Source organism: Doryrhamphus excisus, linkage group LG14 (genome assembly GCF_037039965.1).
Source record: "Doryrhamphus excisus strain RoL-2023G ecotype Guam linkage group LG14, RoL_Dexc_Guam_v1.1, whole genome shotgun sequence".
NCBI classification, from domain to species: Eukaryota; Metazoa; Chordata; class Actinopteri; order Syngnathiformes; family Syngnathidae; genus Doryrhamphus; species Doryrhamphus excisus.
In genome coordinates, this window is record NC_136370.1 from 4,020,803 (window position 1) to 4,039,870 (window position 19,068).

Sequence of the window (19,068 nt, forward strand, 5' to 3'; positions counted from 1 at the left end):
GCATTTTCAGTGCTGTGCTGGGGGTGTAAGTGATGGCGCATCTGATCTGGGCGGCCTGATGCGATACGTGGGCCCAGTCAATGGCGTCTAGGCCTGCCTGTGGATGAGCCCACACTGTCTTCTTTTCAGCCCTTCTCAAGTTGTTCTATTTGTAAAAAATAGCATTAATTTTTCCTCATAATATAATTAAAGTCCAGGTTAAAGTTTCTCCTAGTAGAAAGCAAAAGTTCACAGTGAAGTCCCAGAGACAGTCGGTGAAATTTTGTTGCAATCCTAATTAAATTCTAAGTCCAAATGAGGCATTGGAGGCAGGTTCCAATTTATATATTTTATCTTTAGTGGGGAGTAGCTGTCCGTCTTAACTATTTCCGTCAAAGGTACAGTCCACTTTGAGGCAAATGTGGGCTTTTTCAGGTGGCACATGGTGATAAGACAGAGAACCGCTGAACAGTATATAAACCTTTTTTCTACTCCTCGGTACTCTGGCGGCCTCTAGTGGACAAAAAGAATACTTTTTTAAATTTAGCAAATCATTGATGATATTTTTTGCTGGGTGTCATTGACTAAGGAAGTAGAGCTAGTCAGTCAACCAGAAACTGGAATATTGGAGGTTTGATCCTTGCTCCCTCCACCCAGTCGTCACTCTTGTGTCCCTGACAAAGATACTTCACCCACCTTGTCTCCAGTGCGGCCCACACTGGTGTATGAATGTGAATGAATGTTTCTTGGTGGTCGAAGAGGCCATAGGCGTAAACTGGAAACCATTTTTCCAGCAGTGTACTACAGGGCAGCTGTGGCTACGGATGTTGATTCCACCACATGTGTGTAACTGAGGAGTGAATGGATAATGGGTTCACTTAATTGTGAAGCACTTTGAGTACCTTGTAAAAAGGTATGATTCTAATTAATATTAATTATAACTTATAACTTCCTTCACCTTGTTTATTAAACAAGGATGCGAGGAATGACACTCGATTGCAGGTAACATGTACTGAATATTTTAATAATAATAGTTGTAGTGAACGGCAGCGACACAGCAATGAGCACTACAATGGCAAAAACATGAAAACTAAAATTACCAGCGGATGCATGAAACAAGAAACATACGGCAGGCAAGCACAGAACAGGGCAACACAGAAACATGGCATTGACACAGGAGCACAGGTGGATACCGTGCAACTAAGAGACAAACAGGAGATGGACCCAATTAGAGCATTGCCTTGGCCTGGATGGAAACTGGATGACATGGAGCAGAAGCAGGGGGCGTCTTTTCCACCAGACACTGAAGAAGCAGCAGAAGAGGCAAATGGTTTCTTCTGGCTTGCTGCAGTGAGCCCTGCGTCTTGACCAACAAGAAAGGGAGCAGATTGTGCTTCCTCTAACGCACAGCAGATGGCACCATCTGGTGAAGGGGTGTCACACAGTATGTAGATACAATATGTTACCTATTCTCCCTAGTACTCTCCCTAGTACTCTCCCTGGTCCTCTCCCTGGTCCTCTCCCTAGTCCTCTCCCTAGTCCTCTCCCTAGTCCTTTCTGTAGTCCTCTCCCTAGTCCTCAGTGTAGTTGCATGTAGGTGTACACAGAAATTTTTTGAAGTCGTTGCTCAATTATTTGTGTAATGATTTCCTTATTCTTGTAATAGGTTGATCTGGCAAGTTACGACGCAGTTCTTGCAGCTGTCAATGTTAACAGCAATCACTGGAATTTGCTGGTTTGTAATTGTTTTAATGACACAGAAGACTTTGCATTACATTAGCTGACTAAACTGACTTTATATACTGCCTTTTTGTTGCAGTTTGTTCATGTGGAACAAAAAACAGTGTACCTGTTAGATCCCAGTGGACACGCTGCAGAAAAGAAGGCGTCAAAAATGGCTGCGAAAAAACTCAAGTAAATATTTATGCTTACAACTCACATTATGTAAAATGTAAAATAATAAATGTTTTTCCAGGGAATACCTGCACATGAGAAGAGTGCGCCACAAAGCAAAGGACTGGATTGATATTGATTGGGAAGGGGCGGTGATCAAACATCCACTGCAAAAGAATGGAAGCAGTTGTGGTGTCATCGTAGCCAAGGTAATTTACAGAATACAATTGAGCATAATTGTACTTGAAACCTGCTCTATTAACAAAATTATGTCTAGATGGCAAAGGAAATTATTCAGTCGTTTCCAAGGATCCCCAATATTACGTTTTCAACAACGACAGACAGCATGAGAGCTGAAAGAAAAACAATGGCCCTTGAACTTCTGCAGGGATCAGGTAGCTAATAGGTCATCAGTTTATAAAGTACATTTTTAATGCACTCATTGAAAATATAATGATCTTGTAGTTTTCCAAATGGATTCCTGGTGTGGGATCTGTGCCTCCAAAGACCCACCTACATCTACTGCTGCCACAGCAACATCGGCTAGGAAAAGTGATACTGGCTGGGTAAGATTGATAATGCAGTTTGAAATTACATTTACAGGACATTAATTGTTGATTTTGACAGTTTCTTTTTTTCCCCAATATGACAGATTCAATGTGACATATGTGACCGGTGGTTTCACGGGGAATGCGTTGGAATGAAAATTGACGATCTCAAGAAGGCTGAAGATCATGACTGTCTGTGTCCTCTGTGCCAATAAAAGTTGATGTTGGCAGAACATTGTGCTTTAAGTGTTTTTGTGTCTTGTCCAGCCTTTACGGCAGATCTAGATACCCCTACATGCTAAACAGATTTACTATGCCAGGGAAAAGTGTAAGCTACAATTACCATGTTATATAAAACAACTGTCATGATCTGTGTTGTTGCTCTACTCTGCTCCCACAGTACTAACAGACAAGTCCAACTGATACAAAGCGGTTTGGAGGCCAAGGGTCATATCACCTGGAAGCTATTGATAATAGTTCATATATAAAAAAATATATAAAATCTCAGGAAAATTAAGTAGCAAAGCAAAAGACGTGTATAGTACTAGCAGACAAGTCCCACTGATACAAAGTAGTTTGGAGGTCAAAGGTCACAGGCACTGGAAGCTATTGATAATATTTATTTTAAAAAATTTATATAAAATCCCAGCAAAGTTGAGTCGCAAAGCAATAAGGCGTGTATGATAAGAGCAGACAAGTCCTACTGATACAAAGTGGTTTGGAGGTCAAAGGTCACATGACCTGTAAGCTAATGGTGATGATTTGTGTAAAAAATTCCTTAAAAATCCTAGCAAAGTTAAGTAGCAAAGCAAAAAGGCATGTATGGTACTAGCAGACAAGTCCTACTGATACAAGGTGGTTTGGAGGTCAAAGGTCACATGACCTGGAAGCTATTGGTAATGATTTGTATAAAAAATTCATATAAAATCCAAGCAAAGTTAAGTAGCAAAACAAAAAGGCATTTATGATACTAGCAGACAAGTCCTACTGATACAAGGTGGTAGGCAGGTCAAAGGTCACATGACCTGGAAAATACTGGTAATGATTTGTGTAAAAAATTCATCAAAAATCCGAGCAAAGCGAAGTACCAAAGCAAAAGACGTGTATAGTACTAGCAGACAAGTCCCACTGATACAAAGTAGTTTGGAGGTCAAAGGTCACAGGCACTGGAAGCTATTGATAATATTTATTTTAAAAAAATTATATAAAATCCCAGCAAAGTTGAGTAGCAAAGCAATAAGGCGTGTATGATAAGAGCAGACAAGTCCTACTGATACAAAGTGGTTTGGAGGTCAGAGGTCACATGACCTGTAAGCTATTGGTGATGATTTGTGTAAAAAATTCATATAAAATCCTAGCAAAGTTAAGTAGCAAAGTAAAAAGACGTATATAGTACTAGCAGACAAGTCCTACTGATACAAAGTAGTTTGGAGGTCAAAGGTCACATGACCTAGAAGCTATTGGTAATGATTTGTGTAAAAAAATTATATAAAATCCCAGCAAAGTTGAGTAGCAAAGCAAAAAAGCGTGTGTAGTACTAGCAGACAAGTCCTACTGATACAAGGTGGTTTGGAGGTCAAAGGTCACATGACCTGGAAAATATTGGTAATGATTTGTGTAAAAAAATCATCAAAAATCCTCGCAAAGTTGAGCAGCAGAGTAATAAGTCGTGTGCGGTACTAACAGACAAGTTCAACTGATACAAAGGGTTTTGGAGGTCAAAGGTCACATGACCTGGAAGCTATTGATAGAATTTAATTTCAAAAAATTATATAAAATCCCAGCAAAGTTGAGTAGCAAAGCAAAAAGGCGTGTGTAGTACTAGCAGACAAGTCCTACTGATACAAGGTGGTTTGGAGGTCAAAGGTCACATGACCTGGAAAATATTGGTAATGATTTGTGTAAAAAATTCATATATAATCCTAGCAAAGTTGAGTAGCAGAGTAATAAGTCGTGTGCGGTACTAACAGACAAGTTCAACTGATACAAAGTGTTTTGGAGGTCAAAGGTCACATGACCTGGAAGCTATTGATAGAATTTAATTTAAAAAAATTATATAAAATCCCAGCAAAGTTGAGTAGCAAAGCAAAAAGGCGTGTGAAGTACTAGCAGACAAGTCCTACTGATACAAGGTGGTTTGGAGGTCAAAGGTCACATTACCTAGAAGCTATTGGTAATGATTTGTGTAAAAAAATTATATAAAATCCCAGCAAAGTTAAGTAGCAAAGCAAAAAGGCGTGTATGATAAGAGCAGACAAGTCCTACTGATATAAGGTGGTTTGGAGGTCAAAGGTCACATGACCTGGAAGCTATTGATAGAATTTAATTTCAAAAATATATATAAAATCCCAGCAAAGTTGAGTAGCAAAGCAAAAAGGTGTGTGTAGTACTAGCATACAAGTCCTACTGATACAAGGTGGTTTGGAGGTCAAAGGTCACATTACCTAGAAGCTATTGGTAATGATTTGTGTAAAAAAATTATATAAAATCCCAGCAAAGTTGAGTAGCAAAGCAAAAAGGCGTGTGTAGTACGAGTGACAAGTCCTACTGATACAAGGTGGTTTGGAGGTCAAAGGTCACATGACCTGGAAAATATTGGTCATGATTTGTGTAAAACATTCATCAAAAATCCTAGCAAAGGTAAGTAGCAAAGCAAAAAGGCGTGTGTAGTACTAGCAGACACGTCCTATTGATACAAAGTGGTTTGGAGGTCAAAGGTCACATGACCTGGAAGCTATTGGTAATGATTTGTGTAAAAAATTCATATATAATCCCAGCAAAGTTGAGTAGCAGAGCAATAAGTCGTTACACGGTACTAACAGACAAGTTCAACTGATACAAAGTGATTTGGAGGTCAAAGATCACATGACCTGGAAGCTATTGATAGAATTTAATTTCAAAAAATTATAAAAAATCCCAGCAAAGTTGAGTAGCAAAGCAATAAGGCGTGTATAGCACTAGCCGACAAGTCCTACTGATACAAAGTGGTTTGGAGGTCAAAGGTCACATGACCTAGAAGCTATTGGTAATGATTTGTGCAAAAAAATTATATACAATCCCAGCAAAGTTAAGTAGCAAAGCAAAAAGGCGTGTATGGTACTAGCAGGCAATTCCTACTGATACAAGGTGGTTTGGAGGTCAAAGGTCACATGCACTGGAAAATATTGGTCATGATTTGTGTAAAAAAATTCATCTAAAATCCTAGCAAAGTTAAGTAGCAAAGCAAAAAGACGTGTATAGTACTAGCAGACAATGCCCACTGATACAAAGTGGTTTGTAGGTCAAAGGTCATATGACCTGGACAGTATTTATAATGACTTGTGTAACAAATTCTTATTAAATCAGCTTAAACATTATTTGAAAACCAAAAAGGTATGCATAGTACTGCAAGGCCAGTTTTCATATGAAATGGATTTATTGTAAGTAATTCAAAATATTAGCCCAAGAATTCAATCAATACATTTTTCAATGACTTTTTATGCAGCATAGCACTCGTATAACAGTCAAAGTGCAGAGATGGAGTTAATAAATACTGCTTTTTAACACTCCAACAATAGTTTGTGCAGAAAGTAATACCACAGTAACCCAAAGTTCAGCAGCTAGCTGGACAGGGCAGAGCAGGACATGAGATGGGGACAATGCAAACAATCCGACAAATGATGTCCCTTTAGCAGTTCCAGTTGTGTTGAGGATACAGACTGTCTACCAGTCTGGTGGCCCTGGAGCAAAGAGACCAGTGTCTTTTCCCTGAAGGCAGCAAGGGGAAATAATAATTGTCTCAGGTATTGTGTGATGTGGTGTGGTGTAGATGATGCTCTCTGGAAGTTTTTCCCGAGCGATTATACCTGCTGTGTTCAACACAGCCTTACTGCAGCGAGAACACCACTCAAATAATCCATCTGTTATAACTGCGCTAATGGTATGGTAATAGCTCACCTACAGTATAAGGTATGCATCGTAATATTAATATAAAGTGATTTGAAGTGCCAAGGTCGCATGGCCTGCATGCTATAATACAAAATATTTCATTTCGTCATGTTAAAAGGTCATATGAAGCCCAATAAAATATAAAAAAAATAGAAATCGGCGTTCCAAATGTTTTTAGGGTATGACTAATTATTTATCACCTTTATGGATCAATTTATGGTGTGATTTTTATTTTTTTAAGCAAACAATAGAAATGAATGGAAATTTATTGACGGTCCCTTGTCCGAACAAGCCGTTCAGAGGGCGGGACTTCTGTGTGAGCTCCCCGCAGCAGGAGAGAGCAGCCCGGCACAGTGAGGGGAACGACCGCCGTTTCTACGGAGGCGAATATCCAACGTCCAACGTAAAACTAACTTCACCGCAGTTTCTCTGAGCGAGTGGAGTGCGTTTTTGGACGTGTCACACATGTGCCATATATGGAGAAATTTTTTACCACAAAGCCTATAGGTTGCTTGAAATACATTATCACACTTTTTCCTCATTTTAGGTGTAACTCCACAGCAGTGCTTCTCAGCCACATGAAACTGTTGCAGATAGAACGGGATGCGAAGCTGCGTCAGGCACACTTGGAATGAGCCTCCTGGCACCTTCCGCTGGCTCACTCTGACCTGCCGTATCATCCTTTGCTCACAATGTGTTTGAGGGCGAATAAAGTGCATTTTCGAACAATGGTTGTGTGTGCCAAGCAATAATGCACATCACACTAAATGTGTTCCATAAGTGCCAAAACGCTCTTCTCTGAGCGAGTGGAGTGCTTTTTTGGACGTGGCACACATGTGCCATATATGGAGAAAATTTTTACCACAAAGCCTATAGGTTGCTTGAAATACATTATCACAGCGAGTGAAACACTTTTTCTCATTTTAGGTGTAACTCCACAGCAGTGCTTCTCAGCCACATGAAACTGTTGCAGATAGAACGGGATGCGAAGCTGCGTCAGGCACACTTGGAATGAGCCTCCTGGCACCTTCCGCTGGCTCACTCTGACCTGCCGTATCATCCTTTGCTCAAAATGTGTTTGAGAGCGAATAAAGTGCATTTTCGAACAATGGGTGTGTGTGCCAAGCAATAAAGCACATCACACTAAATGTGTTCCATAAGTGCCAAAACGCTCTTCTCTGAGTGAGTGGAGTGCTTTTTTGGACGTGTCACACATGTGCCATATATGGAGAACATTTTTACCACAAAGCCTATAGCTTGCTTGTAATACATTGTCACAGCGAGAGAAAAACACTTTTTCCTCATTTTCGCTCTAACTCTACAGCAGTGCTTCTCAGCCACATGAAACTGTTGCAGATAGAACGGGATGCGAAGCTGCGTCAGGCACACTTGGAATGAGCCTCCTGGCACCTTCCGCTGGCTCACTCTGACCTGCCGTATCATCCTTTGCTCAAAATGTGTTTGAGAGCGAATAAAGTGCATTTTCGAACAATGGTTGTGTGTGCCAAGCAATAATGCACATCACACTAAAAGTGTTCCATAAGTGCCAAAACGCTCTTCTCTGAGCGAGTGGAGTGCTTTTTTGGACGTGTCACACATGTGCCATATATGGAGAACATTTTTACCACAAAGCCTCTAGGTTGCTTGAAATACATTATCACAGCGAGTGAAACACTTTTTCTCATTTTAGGTGTAACTCCACAGCAGTGCTTCTCAGCCACATGAAACTGTTGCAGATAGAACGGGATGCGAAGCTGCGTCAGGCACACTTGGAATGAGCCTCCTGGCACCTTCCGCTGGCTCACTCTGACCTGCCGTATCATCCTTTGCTCAAAATGTGTTTGAGAGCGAATAAAGTGCATTTTCGAACAATGGTTGTGTGTGCCAAGCAATAATGCACATCACACTAAAAGTGTTCCATAAGTGCCAAAACGCTCTTCTCTGAGCAAGTGGAGTGCTTTTTTGGACGTGTCACATATGTGCCATATATGGAGAAAATTTTTACCACAAAGCCTCTAGGTTGCTTGAAATACATTATCACAGCGAGTGAAACACTTTTTCTCATTTTAGGTGTAACTCCACAGCAGTGCTTCTCAGCCACATGAAACTGTTGCAGATAGAACAGGATGCGAAGCTGCGTGAGGCACACTTGGAATGAGCCTCCTGGCACCTTCTGCTGGCTCAGAATGACCCGCCGTATCATCCTTTGCTCACAATGTTTTTGAGAGTGAATAAAGTGCATTTTCGAACAATGGTTGTGTGGTGCCAAGCAATGAAGCACATCACACTAAATGTGTTCCAAAAGTACCAAAACGCTCTTCGGAGGCCTTCTCTGAGCGAGTGGAGTGCTTTTTTGGACGTGGCACACATGTGCCATATATGGAGAAATTTTTTAATGGCTACTGTCGGCCGTAACCACCGCTGCAACCGCCGCCAGCAACCAACAGCACACTCACTCCACAAGACACGCCCCCACCCCTGGTGCATTCACGGTCAGCCGGAACAGTCGGACACCCAAGAGCACAACGTAAACATGAAAACATCAGGGTCGCTACAATACATTATCACAGCGAGTGAAACACTTTTTCTGATTTTTGCTCTAACTCCACAGCAGTGCTTCTCTGCCACGGGAAACTGTTGCAGATAGAACGGGATGCGAAGCTGCGTGAGGCACACTTGGAATGAGCCTCCTGGCACCTTCTGCTGGCTCAGAATGACCCGCCGTATCATCCTTTGCTCACAATGTTTTTGAGTTAGAGCAAAAATCAGAAAAAGTGTTTCACTCGCTGTGATAATGTATTGTAGCGACCCTGATGTTTTCATGTTTACGTTGTGCTCTTGGGTGTCCGACTGTTCCGGCTGACCGTGAATGCACCAGGGGTGGGGGCGTGTCTTGTGGAGTGAGTGTGCTGTTGGTTGCTGGCGGCGGTTGCAGCGGTGGTTACGGCCGACAGTAGCCATTATTCTGGTTGCCAATAAAGAGCTTGTCAGCGACCACAGTTGTGTGATTTCCCTAGCGTCGGCAACGACGCTACATTGGTGTTAGAAGTAAAGACAAACCCGGGCGGCATGATGGCTCGCCGGGTTGACGGTGGCGGCCGCCTGAAAGTTAAGGAGGAGGAGGTGGATGCTGTTGGCGGCATGTGGCAAGGTGAGCCGGTGCTCGACAGTGTCGCGGAGCACGCTGCTCACCTTCGCCGGGCAGCCAGACGGCTCGCGTCGGAGGCCGGCTTCGGATCGCTGAGAGACGAGAGGTACGCGGAAACAGAGAGTGAAGACGATCGCGGCGCCCATGGCGGCAACATGGCTGCCGGCGTACAAGGCGTGAGCAAAGATAGCGGCGCCCACGGCAGCCAGCAGCATGTGAAGACGCCGAAATACAACGGAAGGGCAGATTGGGAAGCATTCCACGCCCAATTTGAACTGTTGGCACGGGCTGTTGGCTGGTCAGATGATCATAAAGCTCTACAGCTTGCCCTGTGCCTTACTGATGAAGCTTTGTCATGTTTACTCTTGCTGAGCCCAGCTGAAAGACATGACTATGGGGCCTTGGTGGGTGCCCTACGGCGGCGTTTTGGACAATGCAGCCTGCCTAGCGTTCTGCGCTCCGAGCTGTCTAACAGGCAAAGACAGGTTGGGGAACCGCTCCGTGTGCTGGCTAATGACATTGAAACCCTGATGAGACGTGCGTATGCGCACATGCCCACTGATGTGCAAAGCGAGCTAGCCAGAGACCAGTTCATCTGGGCCATTACCCCCAGGGAGCTGCGCATACAGACACAGTTGGCACAGCCCCTTACCCTGCAGGAGGCGCTGGAGCTGGCGGTGGAAAGAGAGGTCGTAGGAGGCGTCGCACACGGCGATCATGGGGGTGGCAACCCTGTGGTGAGGACCGTGGTGCAGGATGGCCCAGACAAAGTGTGGGTGCACAAGCTGACCGAGCTTATCCGTGCGACAGCACTGCAATCACCGCAACGCAGCTCCCGTTCTCGACGTGGGCCTCCAGTCCCATTGTCCCAAAAAGACTGACATCCAGGGAAACGTCCCGGGGTCTGTGTGATGGGAACGACGCAGACCCCTGCATCTGTGTCCCAGAATGCCTGGCTTCCCAAAGACGGAGCCCGGTTGCACAGACGGGGCAGCATGGCTCCACTCCCCCCCTGAAGCAGATGACAGGTTGGCAGGTTGAGTTGGCAAGGGTGGTAGGGTGGACCCATGTGGGGAATTTTTGCCATGTCCCCATCACCCTGGCAAGGGGCCCATGCGTAGCCCTTGTCGACACCAGATCCACAGCAACTTTAATGAGACCCGATGTGGTTCCACCTGGGACGCAGTTGGAGCCCACCGCTGTGAAGCTGAGAACGGTGACCGGCGAGCTTGTCCCTATGCTTGGAAAGGGAGTGGTAGCCGTTCAGGTGGGGGGACTGAAGGTGAACTTTTGGGTGTGGGTGGCAGCAATGCAAGACCCCTGCATATTGGGGCTGTATTTCTTGCGGGCAGCCCGGTGTGTGTTGGACCTGGGCAGGAACACCATGACCTTCCCAGGGGGTCCCACAGTTGAAATGGTGCACCCCACACAGGCTCCAAGACCACCCCCCCAACTTTAGAGCAGTCGAGGCCTGTCGGGGGCAAGACCCTCCAAGTGTAAACTCCCCCACATCCCCACCGCCTGCTCACGTCGACAAGCTGCCCCCTGACCCGAACCTGCAAAATTCAGCAGCCGGGATGGACAGAATTACCGCAGTAAGAGAGGTGTGGGAGCGCAACCGGGATAACTTGGATCCCGTACAGCAGGAGGAGCTGTGGCAGCTGCTGGTTGAGTTCAAGGACATCTTTGCGCTGACGGAGGAGGACGTGGGCCTGACGAACATGGTGCAGCACGACATAGATACCGGTGACGCAAGACCTATCAAAGCGCGTCCTCGCCGTCTCCCACTGGCTGGAGGCAGACAGCGCCATCGACGAGATGCTGAAAGCGGGCATTATTGAGCCATCTGACAGCCCTTGGGCCTCAGGGGTCGTGATGGTAAACAAGAAGAAGTCGACCAAAAAGAGGTTTTGTGTGGACTACAGACCATTAAACAAGGTGACAAAAAAAGACTCGTACCCCCTGCCCCGCATCGACTAGTCCCTAGACACGGTGTCTGGTTCATCATGGTTTTCCTCATTGGACCTACGCAGCGGTTACTGGCAGGTACCCCTGAGCACTGAGGCCAAGCCAAAGACTGCTTTCTGTACCGACAGAGGTTTGTGGCAGTTCAGAGTCCTCTGCTTCGGCCTTTGCAACGCACCAGCTACGTTTGAATGCCTCATGGAAAAGGTGCTGGCGGATGTCCCCCGAGAAGAATGTGTGGTCTACCTGGATGACATTCTGGTCCATGGGAACACCTTCCGAGCGGCCTTGGGATCCCTGCGGCGGGTGCTGCAGAGATTGTCAGCGGCTGGTTTGAAGCTCCACCAGGACAAGTGCTGCTTCCTGAGGAGGGAGCTAGAGTTTCTTGGACACAGGATCGGAGGAGAAGGCATCAGCACGCTGCAGGACAAAGTCCAGGTAGTGAGGGAATGGCCAACCCCCACCAATTTACGAGAATTGAAGGGCTTCCTGGGACTTGCGTCCTATTATAGAAGATTTGTGCGAGGCTTCTCGTGCATTGCCGCACCCCTTTTCCACCTCCAGCGTAAAGACTCGGATTTTTCCTGGACACTCGAGTGCGAACAGGCCTTCAACTCTTTGAAGGGGGCCTTGACTGAATCTCCTGTCCTCATTCCCCCAGACCCCAACCGGCCGTTCATCCTGGACACAGACGCCAGTGACGTTGGGATGGGGGCGGTGTTGAGCCAGGTTGGGGCGGAGGGAGAGAAAGTGGTGGCTTATTTCAGTAAGACTTTCAACAAGGCAGAGTGATGCTACTGTGTCACACGGAGAGAACTTTTAGCCATTGTTAGAGCAATAAGCCACTTTAAATATTACGTGTGTGGGCTGCCCTTCATAGTCCGAACTGACCACGCTGCACTCCAGTGGCTCATGTCCTTTAAAGAGCCAGAAGGACAAATCACACGTTGGCTTGAAGAACTGTCACCATATGTCTTCCAAGTGGAGTACAGGGCTGGGTCCCGCCATGGTAACGCTGATGCCATGTCACGGCGGCCTTGCGCTCCTGCTGGATGCCGTTATTGTGAAAAAAGAGAGGCCCGGGAGAAAGAACTGTGTGGAGAGGAACAAGGCCCCATACTTGACGGGGATGTTCCTGCGTGTCGGGAGGTGCAAATGGTGGACGCACTTGATTGGAGGATGCAGCAGGAGCAAGATGCAGATATACTTCCAGTACTGCAGTGGGTGGAGTCAGGGCAGACTCCGTCATGGGACGAGGTGGCGCGGCACTCCCCAGCCACTAAAGGACTGTATGCACAGTTCGGAGCACTTCGGATTAAGGATGGAGTGCTCCAGAGGGCCTGGAAAGAGCCGGCCACCGGACAAGAAAGATGGTGGTGGTCCCCGGGTCTCTGAGACAACAGGTGCTGAGCTTTTCCCATGGGACTACTGGAGTAGGCCACTTTGGTGTGTCAAAGACACTTCGTCGGCTCCAGCAAAGTTTCTACTGGGGACGGCTCAGGAGGGATGTCGAGGACTTCTGCCGACGGTGTGACCCCTGCACGGCGCACAAGGGTCCCCCAGGTCAGTCACGTGCCCAACTCCAGCAGCTGGCAGTGGGGGCCCCGATGGAGAGGGTGGCGGTGGACATACTGGGCCCGTTCCCCCGCATGGACAGCGGCAACCGGTACGTCCTGGTCGCCATGGACTACTTCACCAAGTGGCCTGAGGCGTATGCAGGAAGCAGGCACCGTTGCAGACGCTCTGGTGGAGGGCATGTTTGCACGATTCGGCGCAGCGGAGGTCCTGCACAGCGACCAAGGGAGGAACTTCGAATCGGCTCTGTTCTCAGCAATGTGCAGGCGAATGGGAATTCAGAAGACGCGGACCACCCCCCACCCAGCACCCACAGAGTGATGGGCTAGTTGAGCGGTTCAACAGAACCCTCACGAAGCAGCTCGCCATCCTCACGGCAGAGCATCAGCGGGACTGGGACACGCACCTTCCTTTTGTGTTGTGGGCCTACAGATCGGCTGTGCAGTAGTCCACATCATGCACACCTGCCTTGCTCATGGTGGGACGTGAGCTGCGTACGCCAGGGGAAATGGTCTTTGGCAGGCCTCCAGATGCGCCGGAGGTCCTGCCTGGTCCTGAATACACCAGGAGGCTGCAGGACAGGATGGACTAAGGCGTAAGGCAGAAAAGGAACTACGACATGAGGGCCACGGGCAAAGATTTTGAAGCCAGAGACTTGGTTTGGGTGTACAGCCCAAAGAGGAGGAGGGGCAGGTGCCCCAAATTGGACAGCCACTGGGTGGGGCCTTGTGAGGTTCTGGAGAAGCTGGGGGAGGTGGTATATAGGGTCCAACTGCCGCCGAGGGGGAGACGGGTGGTCCTCCACAGGGACAGGTTGGCCCCGTACTTGGGTGAGGGTCACCCACAGCAGTGCCAGAGGCCTCGGGCACCTCCCCAGCGGCACCAGAAAGCCACACCCCCACGCCCAAACACTCCTGGGGGGTCCCCGCGTTCTTTCCCATTCCTGGACTTATCACTTGCCCCCCAGTAGGTTTCCCCAAGACTGCAGGTGCAATCCAGAGAGCCCCAGGCGGGGCGGCCTCAGAGGGAGAGAAGGCCTCCGGCCCACCTCAGGGACTTTGTGTGACCCCCTCGGGGCGAGGGTTTTTGTACGGGGGGTCAATGTAGCGACCCTGATGTTTTCATGTTTACGTTGTGCTCTTGGGTGTCCGACTGTTCCGGGTGACCGTGAATGCACCAGGGGTGGGGGCGTGTCTGGTGGAGTGAGTGTGCTGTTGGTTGCTGGCGGCGGTTGCAACGGCGGTTACGGCCGACAGTAGCCATTATTCTGGTTGCCAATAAAGAGCTTGTCAGCGACCACAGTTGTGTGATTTCCCTAGCGTCGGCAATGACGCTACAGTATTTCAAACAACCTATAGGCTTTGTGGTAAAAATTTTCTCCATATATGGCACATGTGTGCCACGTCCAAAAACGCACTCCACTCGCTCAGAGAAGGCCTCCAAAGAGCGTTTTGGCACTTTTGGAACACATTTAGTGTGATGTGCTTTATTGCTTGGCACACACAACCATTGTTCGAAAATGCACTTTATTCACTCTCAAACACGTGAGCAAAGGATGATAAGGCTGGTCATTGTGAGCCAGCAGAAGGTGCCAGGAGGCTCATTCCAAGTGTGCCTGATGCAGCTTCGCATCCCATTCTATGTGCAACAGTTTTAAGTGGCTGAGAAGCACTGCTGTGGATTTAGAGCAAAAATGAGAAAAAGTGTTTCACTCGCTGTGATAATGTATTTCAAGCAACCTATCGGCTTTGTGGTAAAAATCTTCTCCATATATGCACTCAAAAAAAATGTTTAGCCTCAACAAAAAAAATCAACAGTTTCCATTAGGGGCCATCCATAATTTTCAACATTTTCACGAGCGTACAAACCATACGAGGGGGGGAGGGGGTTAAGACATCAACGTACGCTTTTTCGAAAACCAGAAAATGTCGATGTCTGTATGTTCGAACCGTGGGACGCAGTCAAATTTTAGAGCGAATAGACTGGTCCCCTGTCGTCGTATACTAGCGCGAGAGCGTAGCAGTCCACGCGATACTCCACGTAGCTCTGCGTGCTTCGCATTCCAACACAACAATCAGACAATGGCCGACCCCGGTGATTTCGATTACCTATTTTCGTTCATCAAAAAGAGAATTACTGCCATTCATCGCTCACCGAGCAATGCATACGAACAATACATCAATGTTTACTGCTTTGTGCGTTCGGAAAGAAAGCGGAAGGACGCTGTAGCGGCTGGCCAGGCGGCATGGAAAGGTTCCAAATCGAAGGAATTGAGCAGGGCAGATTTGTTCCGAAGTGCCGTTGCGAAAATGGAGAAGATCAAAACTAAACCGACCATCCTGAATCTATTCGCCAGCTCTGTGTTTATTTTCTATATTTGGGCATTGACCTGGCTGTGATTGCCATTTTCTGAATGACTCTGTGGTGGTGAATTTGACTTTGTGGACAGTGCAGTAACAATCAATGTGATTTTCACTTCCTGTGATACACTGACTAGACCAGAGGTAGGGAACCTATGGCTCGGGAGCCAGGTACGGCTCTTTTGATGACTGTATCTGGCTCTCAAGCATTTCTTACCACAATAAAAATGTATTTTTGCTAACATTTTAAAGTAAACATCACAGAAATGACTGTTAAAAATAATATTAAAAATCAACAACTTTTTTATGCATTTTAATTCGTCCATCTATTTTCTACTGCAATACGGCCGACCATATCCATCTTTCCTGATGATATTTTCCAGGTCAAACACCAAAACTCAATTATTACTGGGTAATGCGCTAGTCTACCTCGGTCATTGAGATGTCAACATGTAAATATAAACTTTTCTCCTTTAGTCAAATAGTCACCTAGCTAAAGCTGCAGAACCAAGCCTTCTGGCAAAGATGGCCAAAAGAATGAAATATACTGAGTATGGTGCAAAATTATGCAGCAGTAGAAGTTGTATTAATGGCAACAAGTATTTGATTTATCATTAGACACTGCACTGCTCACGAAAGTGTGCTGGCCACACCCCATTGGCGTGCGGTAGTGTGCCTGGTCTACACAATTAGAGCCCATTATATCTAAAACTGTTGGTCTTACATAAAAATGCACACATTTTATTGCATTCAATGTTTAAAAAAATGTATATGGCTCTCACAGATACACATTTTAAAATATCTGTCCTTCATGGCTCTCTTAGCCAAAAAGGTTCCCGACCCCTGCTTTACAGCATAATACTAACTAGCCTAACAGAAACTAATTTTCAATTTTTTTCTTCGTTGCCTCTTCAAAAATCACGTCGCCTGAAGAATATGTGACAGTGTCAGTGTTCTGAAACAGAGAGATCTGCAATTTTTAGAAAACAATGTTTTTCAGACCCATGACTTTAGCACTGCCTCTAAGCCCATCCAGGTCAAGAAACAACTTCAAAAGTATATTTCAGTTTTTTGCAGTAGCTGAGGTTAAGGGCATAAATGACACCCATCAACAAGGCACAGCACCTTGGAATGTCTCTCTCAACCAAACATTTGGTTCCTTCCACAACAATTGCTGTTCCCCAGCGTTCTGATCCAGAGGTAGACCTGTCTCCAACAATGGCGATTTTCATCATGTGACTTTCAAGGCTGGTCTCGAACTCTTGGTTGTCCTTTAAAAGGAAAAGAAAATGGATTTATGTCTTTCATGGTTTACATTTGACCTTAAATTTGTCTGTAAATGTGGCTGTGGCACTTGGGTAACAGTTGCTGTAGGTAGCAGTTACACGGCTAAACTAGCTCAGGGGAAGAATACAACTAAGATGTGGTTACAGTGCTATACAAGCTAGCAGTCACATGTTTAAACAAGCTAAGTTTTACTTATCTCAATGAAAGTCTACTGTGACTAATTTAAAGCCATCACTTCAGTAGAAAAAAATAGAAATACATTTTACTCACCATGAAATGTTGCTTCAGCCTCCGGCACTGTCTTGTCTTGTAGAAGATGGAACTTAAAATGGAAAGGTTAATGTTGAGAAAAATTATGTTACCAAGCTAATTTTATTAAGTCATGGCAACTTGAATTTTGTTTTAAGCTTACCAACAATAAAATGTGAGTGTATATGACATGCTAAATTAAGTTCATGTAATAGCCAACATTATTATTTGAACATAAAAATAAAGTTAAAAAAATAAAGTTAGCAACTTAGAAAGTTTATCTAAATCAATTAATTACATTTTTACATTGCATTTATGTATTAAATCAAGTGGTGTCAAAAGATACTCTGAATTATTTTTTAGAGTGTGGCACATGTGTGCCACGTACAAAAAAGCACTCCACTCGCTCAGAGAAGGCCTCCGAAGAGCGTTTTGGCACATATGGAACACATTTACTGTGATGTGCTTTATTGCTTGGCACACACAACCATTGTTCGAAAATGCACTTTATTCACTTTCAAACACATTGTGAGCACAGGATGATACGGCGGGTCATTGTGAGCAAACGGAAGGTGCCAGGAGGCTCATTCCAAGTGTGCCTGACGCAGCTTTGCATCCCATTCTATGTGCAACAGTTTCAAGTGGCTGAGAAGCACTGCTGTGGAGTTACACCTAAAATGAGAAAAAGTGTTTCACTCGCTGTGATAATGTATTTCAAGCAACCTATAGGCTTTGTGTAAAAATCTTCTCCATATATGGCACATGTGTGCCACGACCAAAAAAGCACTCCACTCGCTCAGAGAAGGCCTCCGAAGAGCGTTTTGGCACTTATGGAACACATTTAGTGTGATGTGCTTTATTGCTTGGCACACACAATCATTGCTCGAAAATGCACTTTATTTACTCTCAAACACATTGTGAGCAAAGGATGATACGGTGGGTCATTGTTAGCCAGCGGAAGGTGCCAGGAGGCTCATTCCAAGTGTGCCCCTCCCAAGCTACTATCCCTCCCCAGGTCAACCTGAACACCATATTAACAACAAAAACAAAAGAAACTACTCTAGCCAATTCAAAATGAACGGCACGAGCCTTCTTAGGGAAGTTAAAACAGAAAAAAATAATAACTAAGGTTACTTCCGCATCTATTGGTGGCCTGTTAATAACTTAAAATGCTCTGCCAGCTCTGAAACTTAGTAGAAATAATAATGAATGCAGTTAAATATATGAAAGGGAGCAAGCAATAACACCAAAGGATACATTCTTGCAAAACATACCTGAGGATATCTAGTGCAGCACAGTAGACCAAGTTTTTCATCTTTGCACACAGTGCTTCTTCTTACCATCATGTAGTGAAACATCAGCTGTGCTTGTGTGCGTGTTTATCTTGACTTAGTTTCTCCCGGCATCAGGTACTATGCTAATGTTAGCCATCAAAGCTAACTAAGGTATTCCTGAGACCCACGATTTATCTGTCCGCTGCAGCAGCCGATGGCCCTGGTCCGGACAGACTCTCCGCATATTCTTCAACTTTTTTAGGTTCAATGTAGGAAGTCTGTGTGCCGTTGTATGTGACCAGGAGTCGTGCAGGATACAGCAGGCCATACCTGACGCCGGGCTTGTCGCGTAGTAGCTCCCTGGCTCAGTTGAACAGCGTCCTCCGCTTAGCCACGGCGGGCGGATAGATCTTCTTGCCTTGGAAATGAAGTTGTTTCGCCGTTCTAGCTCTCCGTAGGATGTCCTCAAGCTCATGAAAATAGTGTAGCCTCAGGATGAAGGGTCTAGGCGGCTCTCGTGGGTCGGCGTTTCTCCGGAGGGCCCGGTGTGCTCGATCGATGAGTGGTTTCTCATCCAGACTTAGCATGTCTTTTAGCATCCCGGCTACGAAGTCTCGAGGCCTGGATCCTTCGCCCCCCTCTGGAACTCCGACAATTCTAATGTTGTGCCTTCGAGACCTGCTTTCTAAGTCCTCACATTTTCCAGCCAGTTTCCCCACTTCGGAGTTGAGTCGTGTTACCTGGCGCTGGAGAGTAGTGATATCGTCGGAGTGGAGCGTAGCCGTCTTCTCCAGCTCCTTAACAGTCCCCTCGCGGGAGGCCGCAGCTCTTTCCAGTGTTGTGATGGACGCGTGGATTTCCTT

The 19,068-nt window shown here is 46.0% G+C and overlaps 1 long non-coding RNA gene across 1 annotated transcript; it reads left to right on the forward strand.

Moving 5' to 3' along the window:
* The first annotated feature begins 1,272 nt into the window (after positions 1–1,272).
* Positions 1,273–2,024, forward strand: LOC144901671 (uncharacterized). Its single transcript, XR_013629716.1, has 3 exons — positions 1,273–1,714; positions 1,799–1,893; positions 1,955–2,024. It is a non-coding gene; the product is annotated as an uncharacterized LOC144901671 (long non-coding RNA).
* Positions 2,025–19,068: the final 17,044 nt, after the last annotated feature.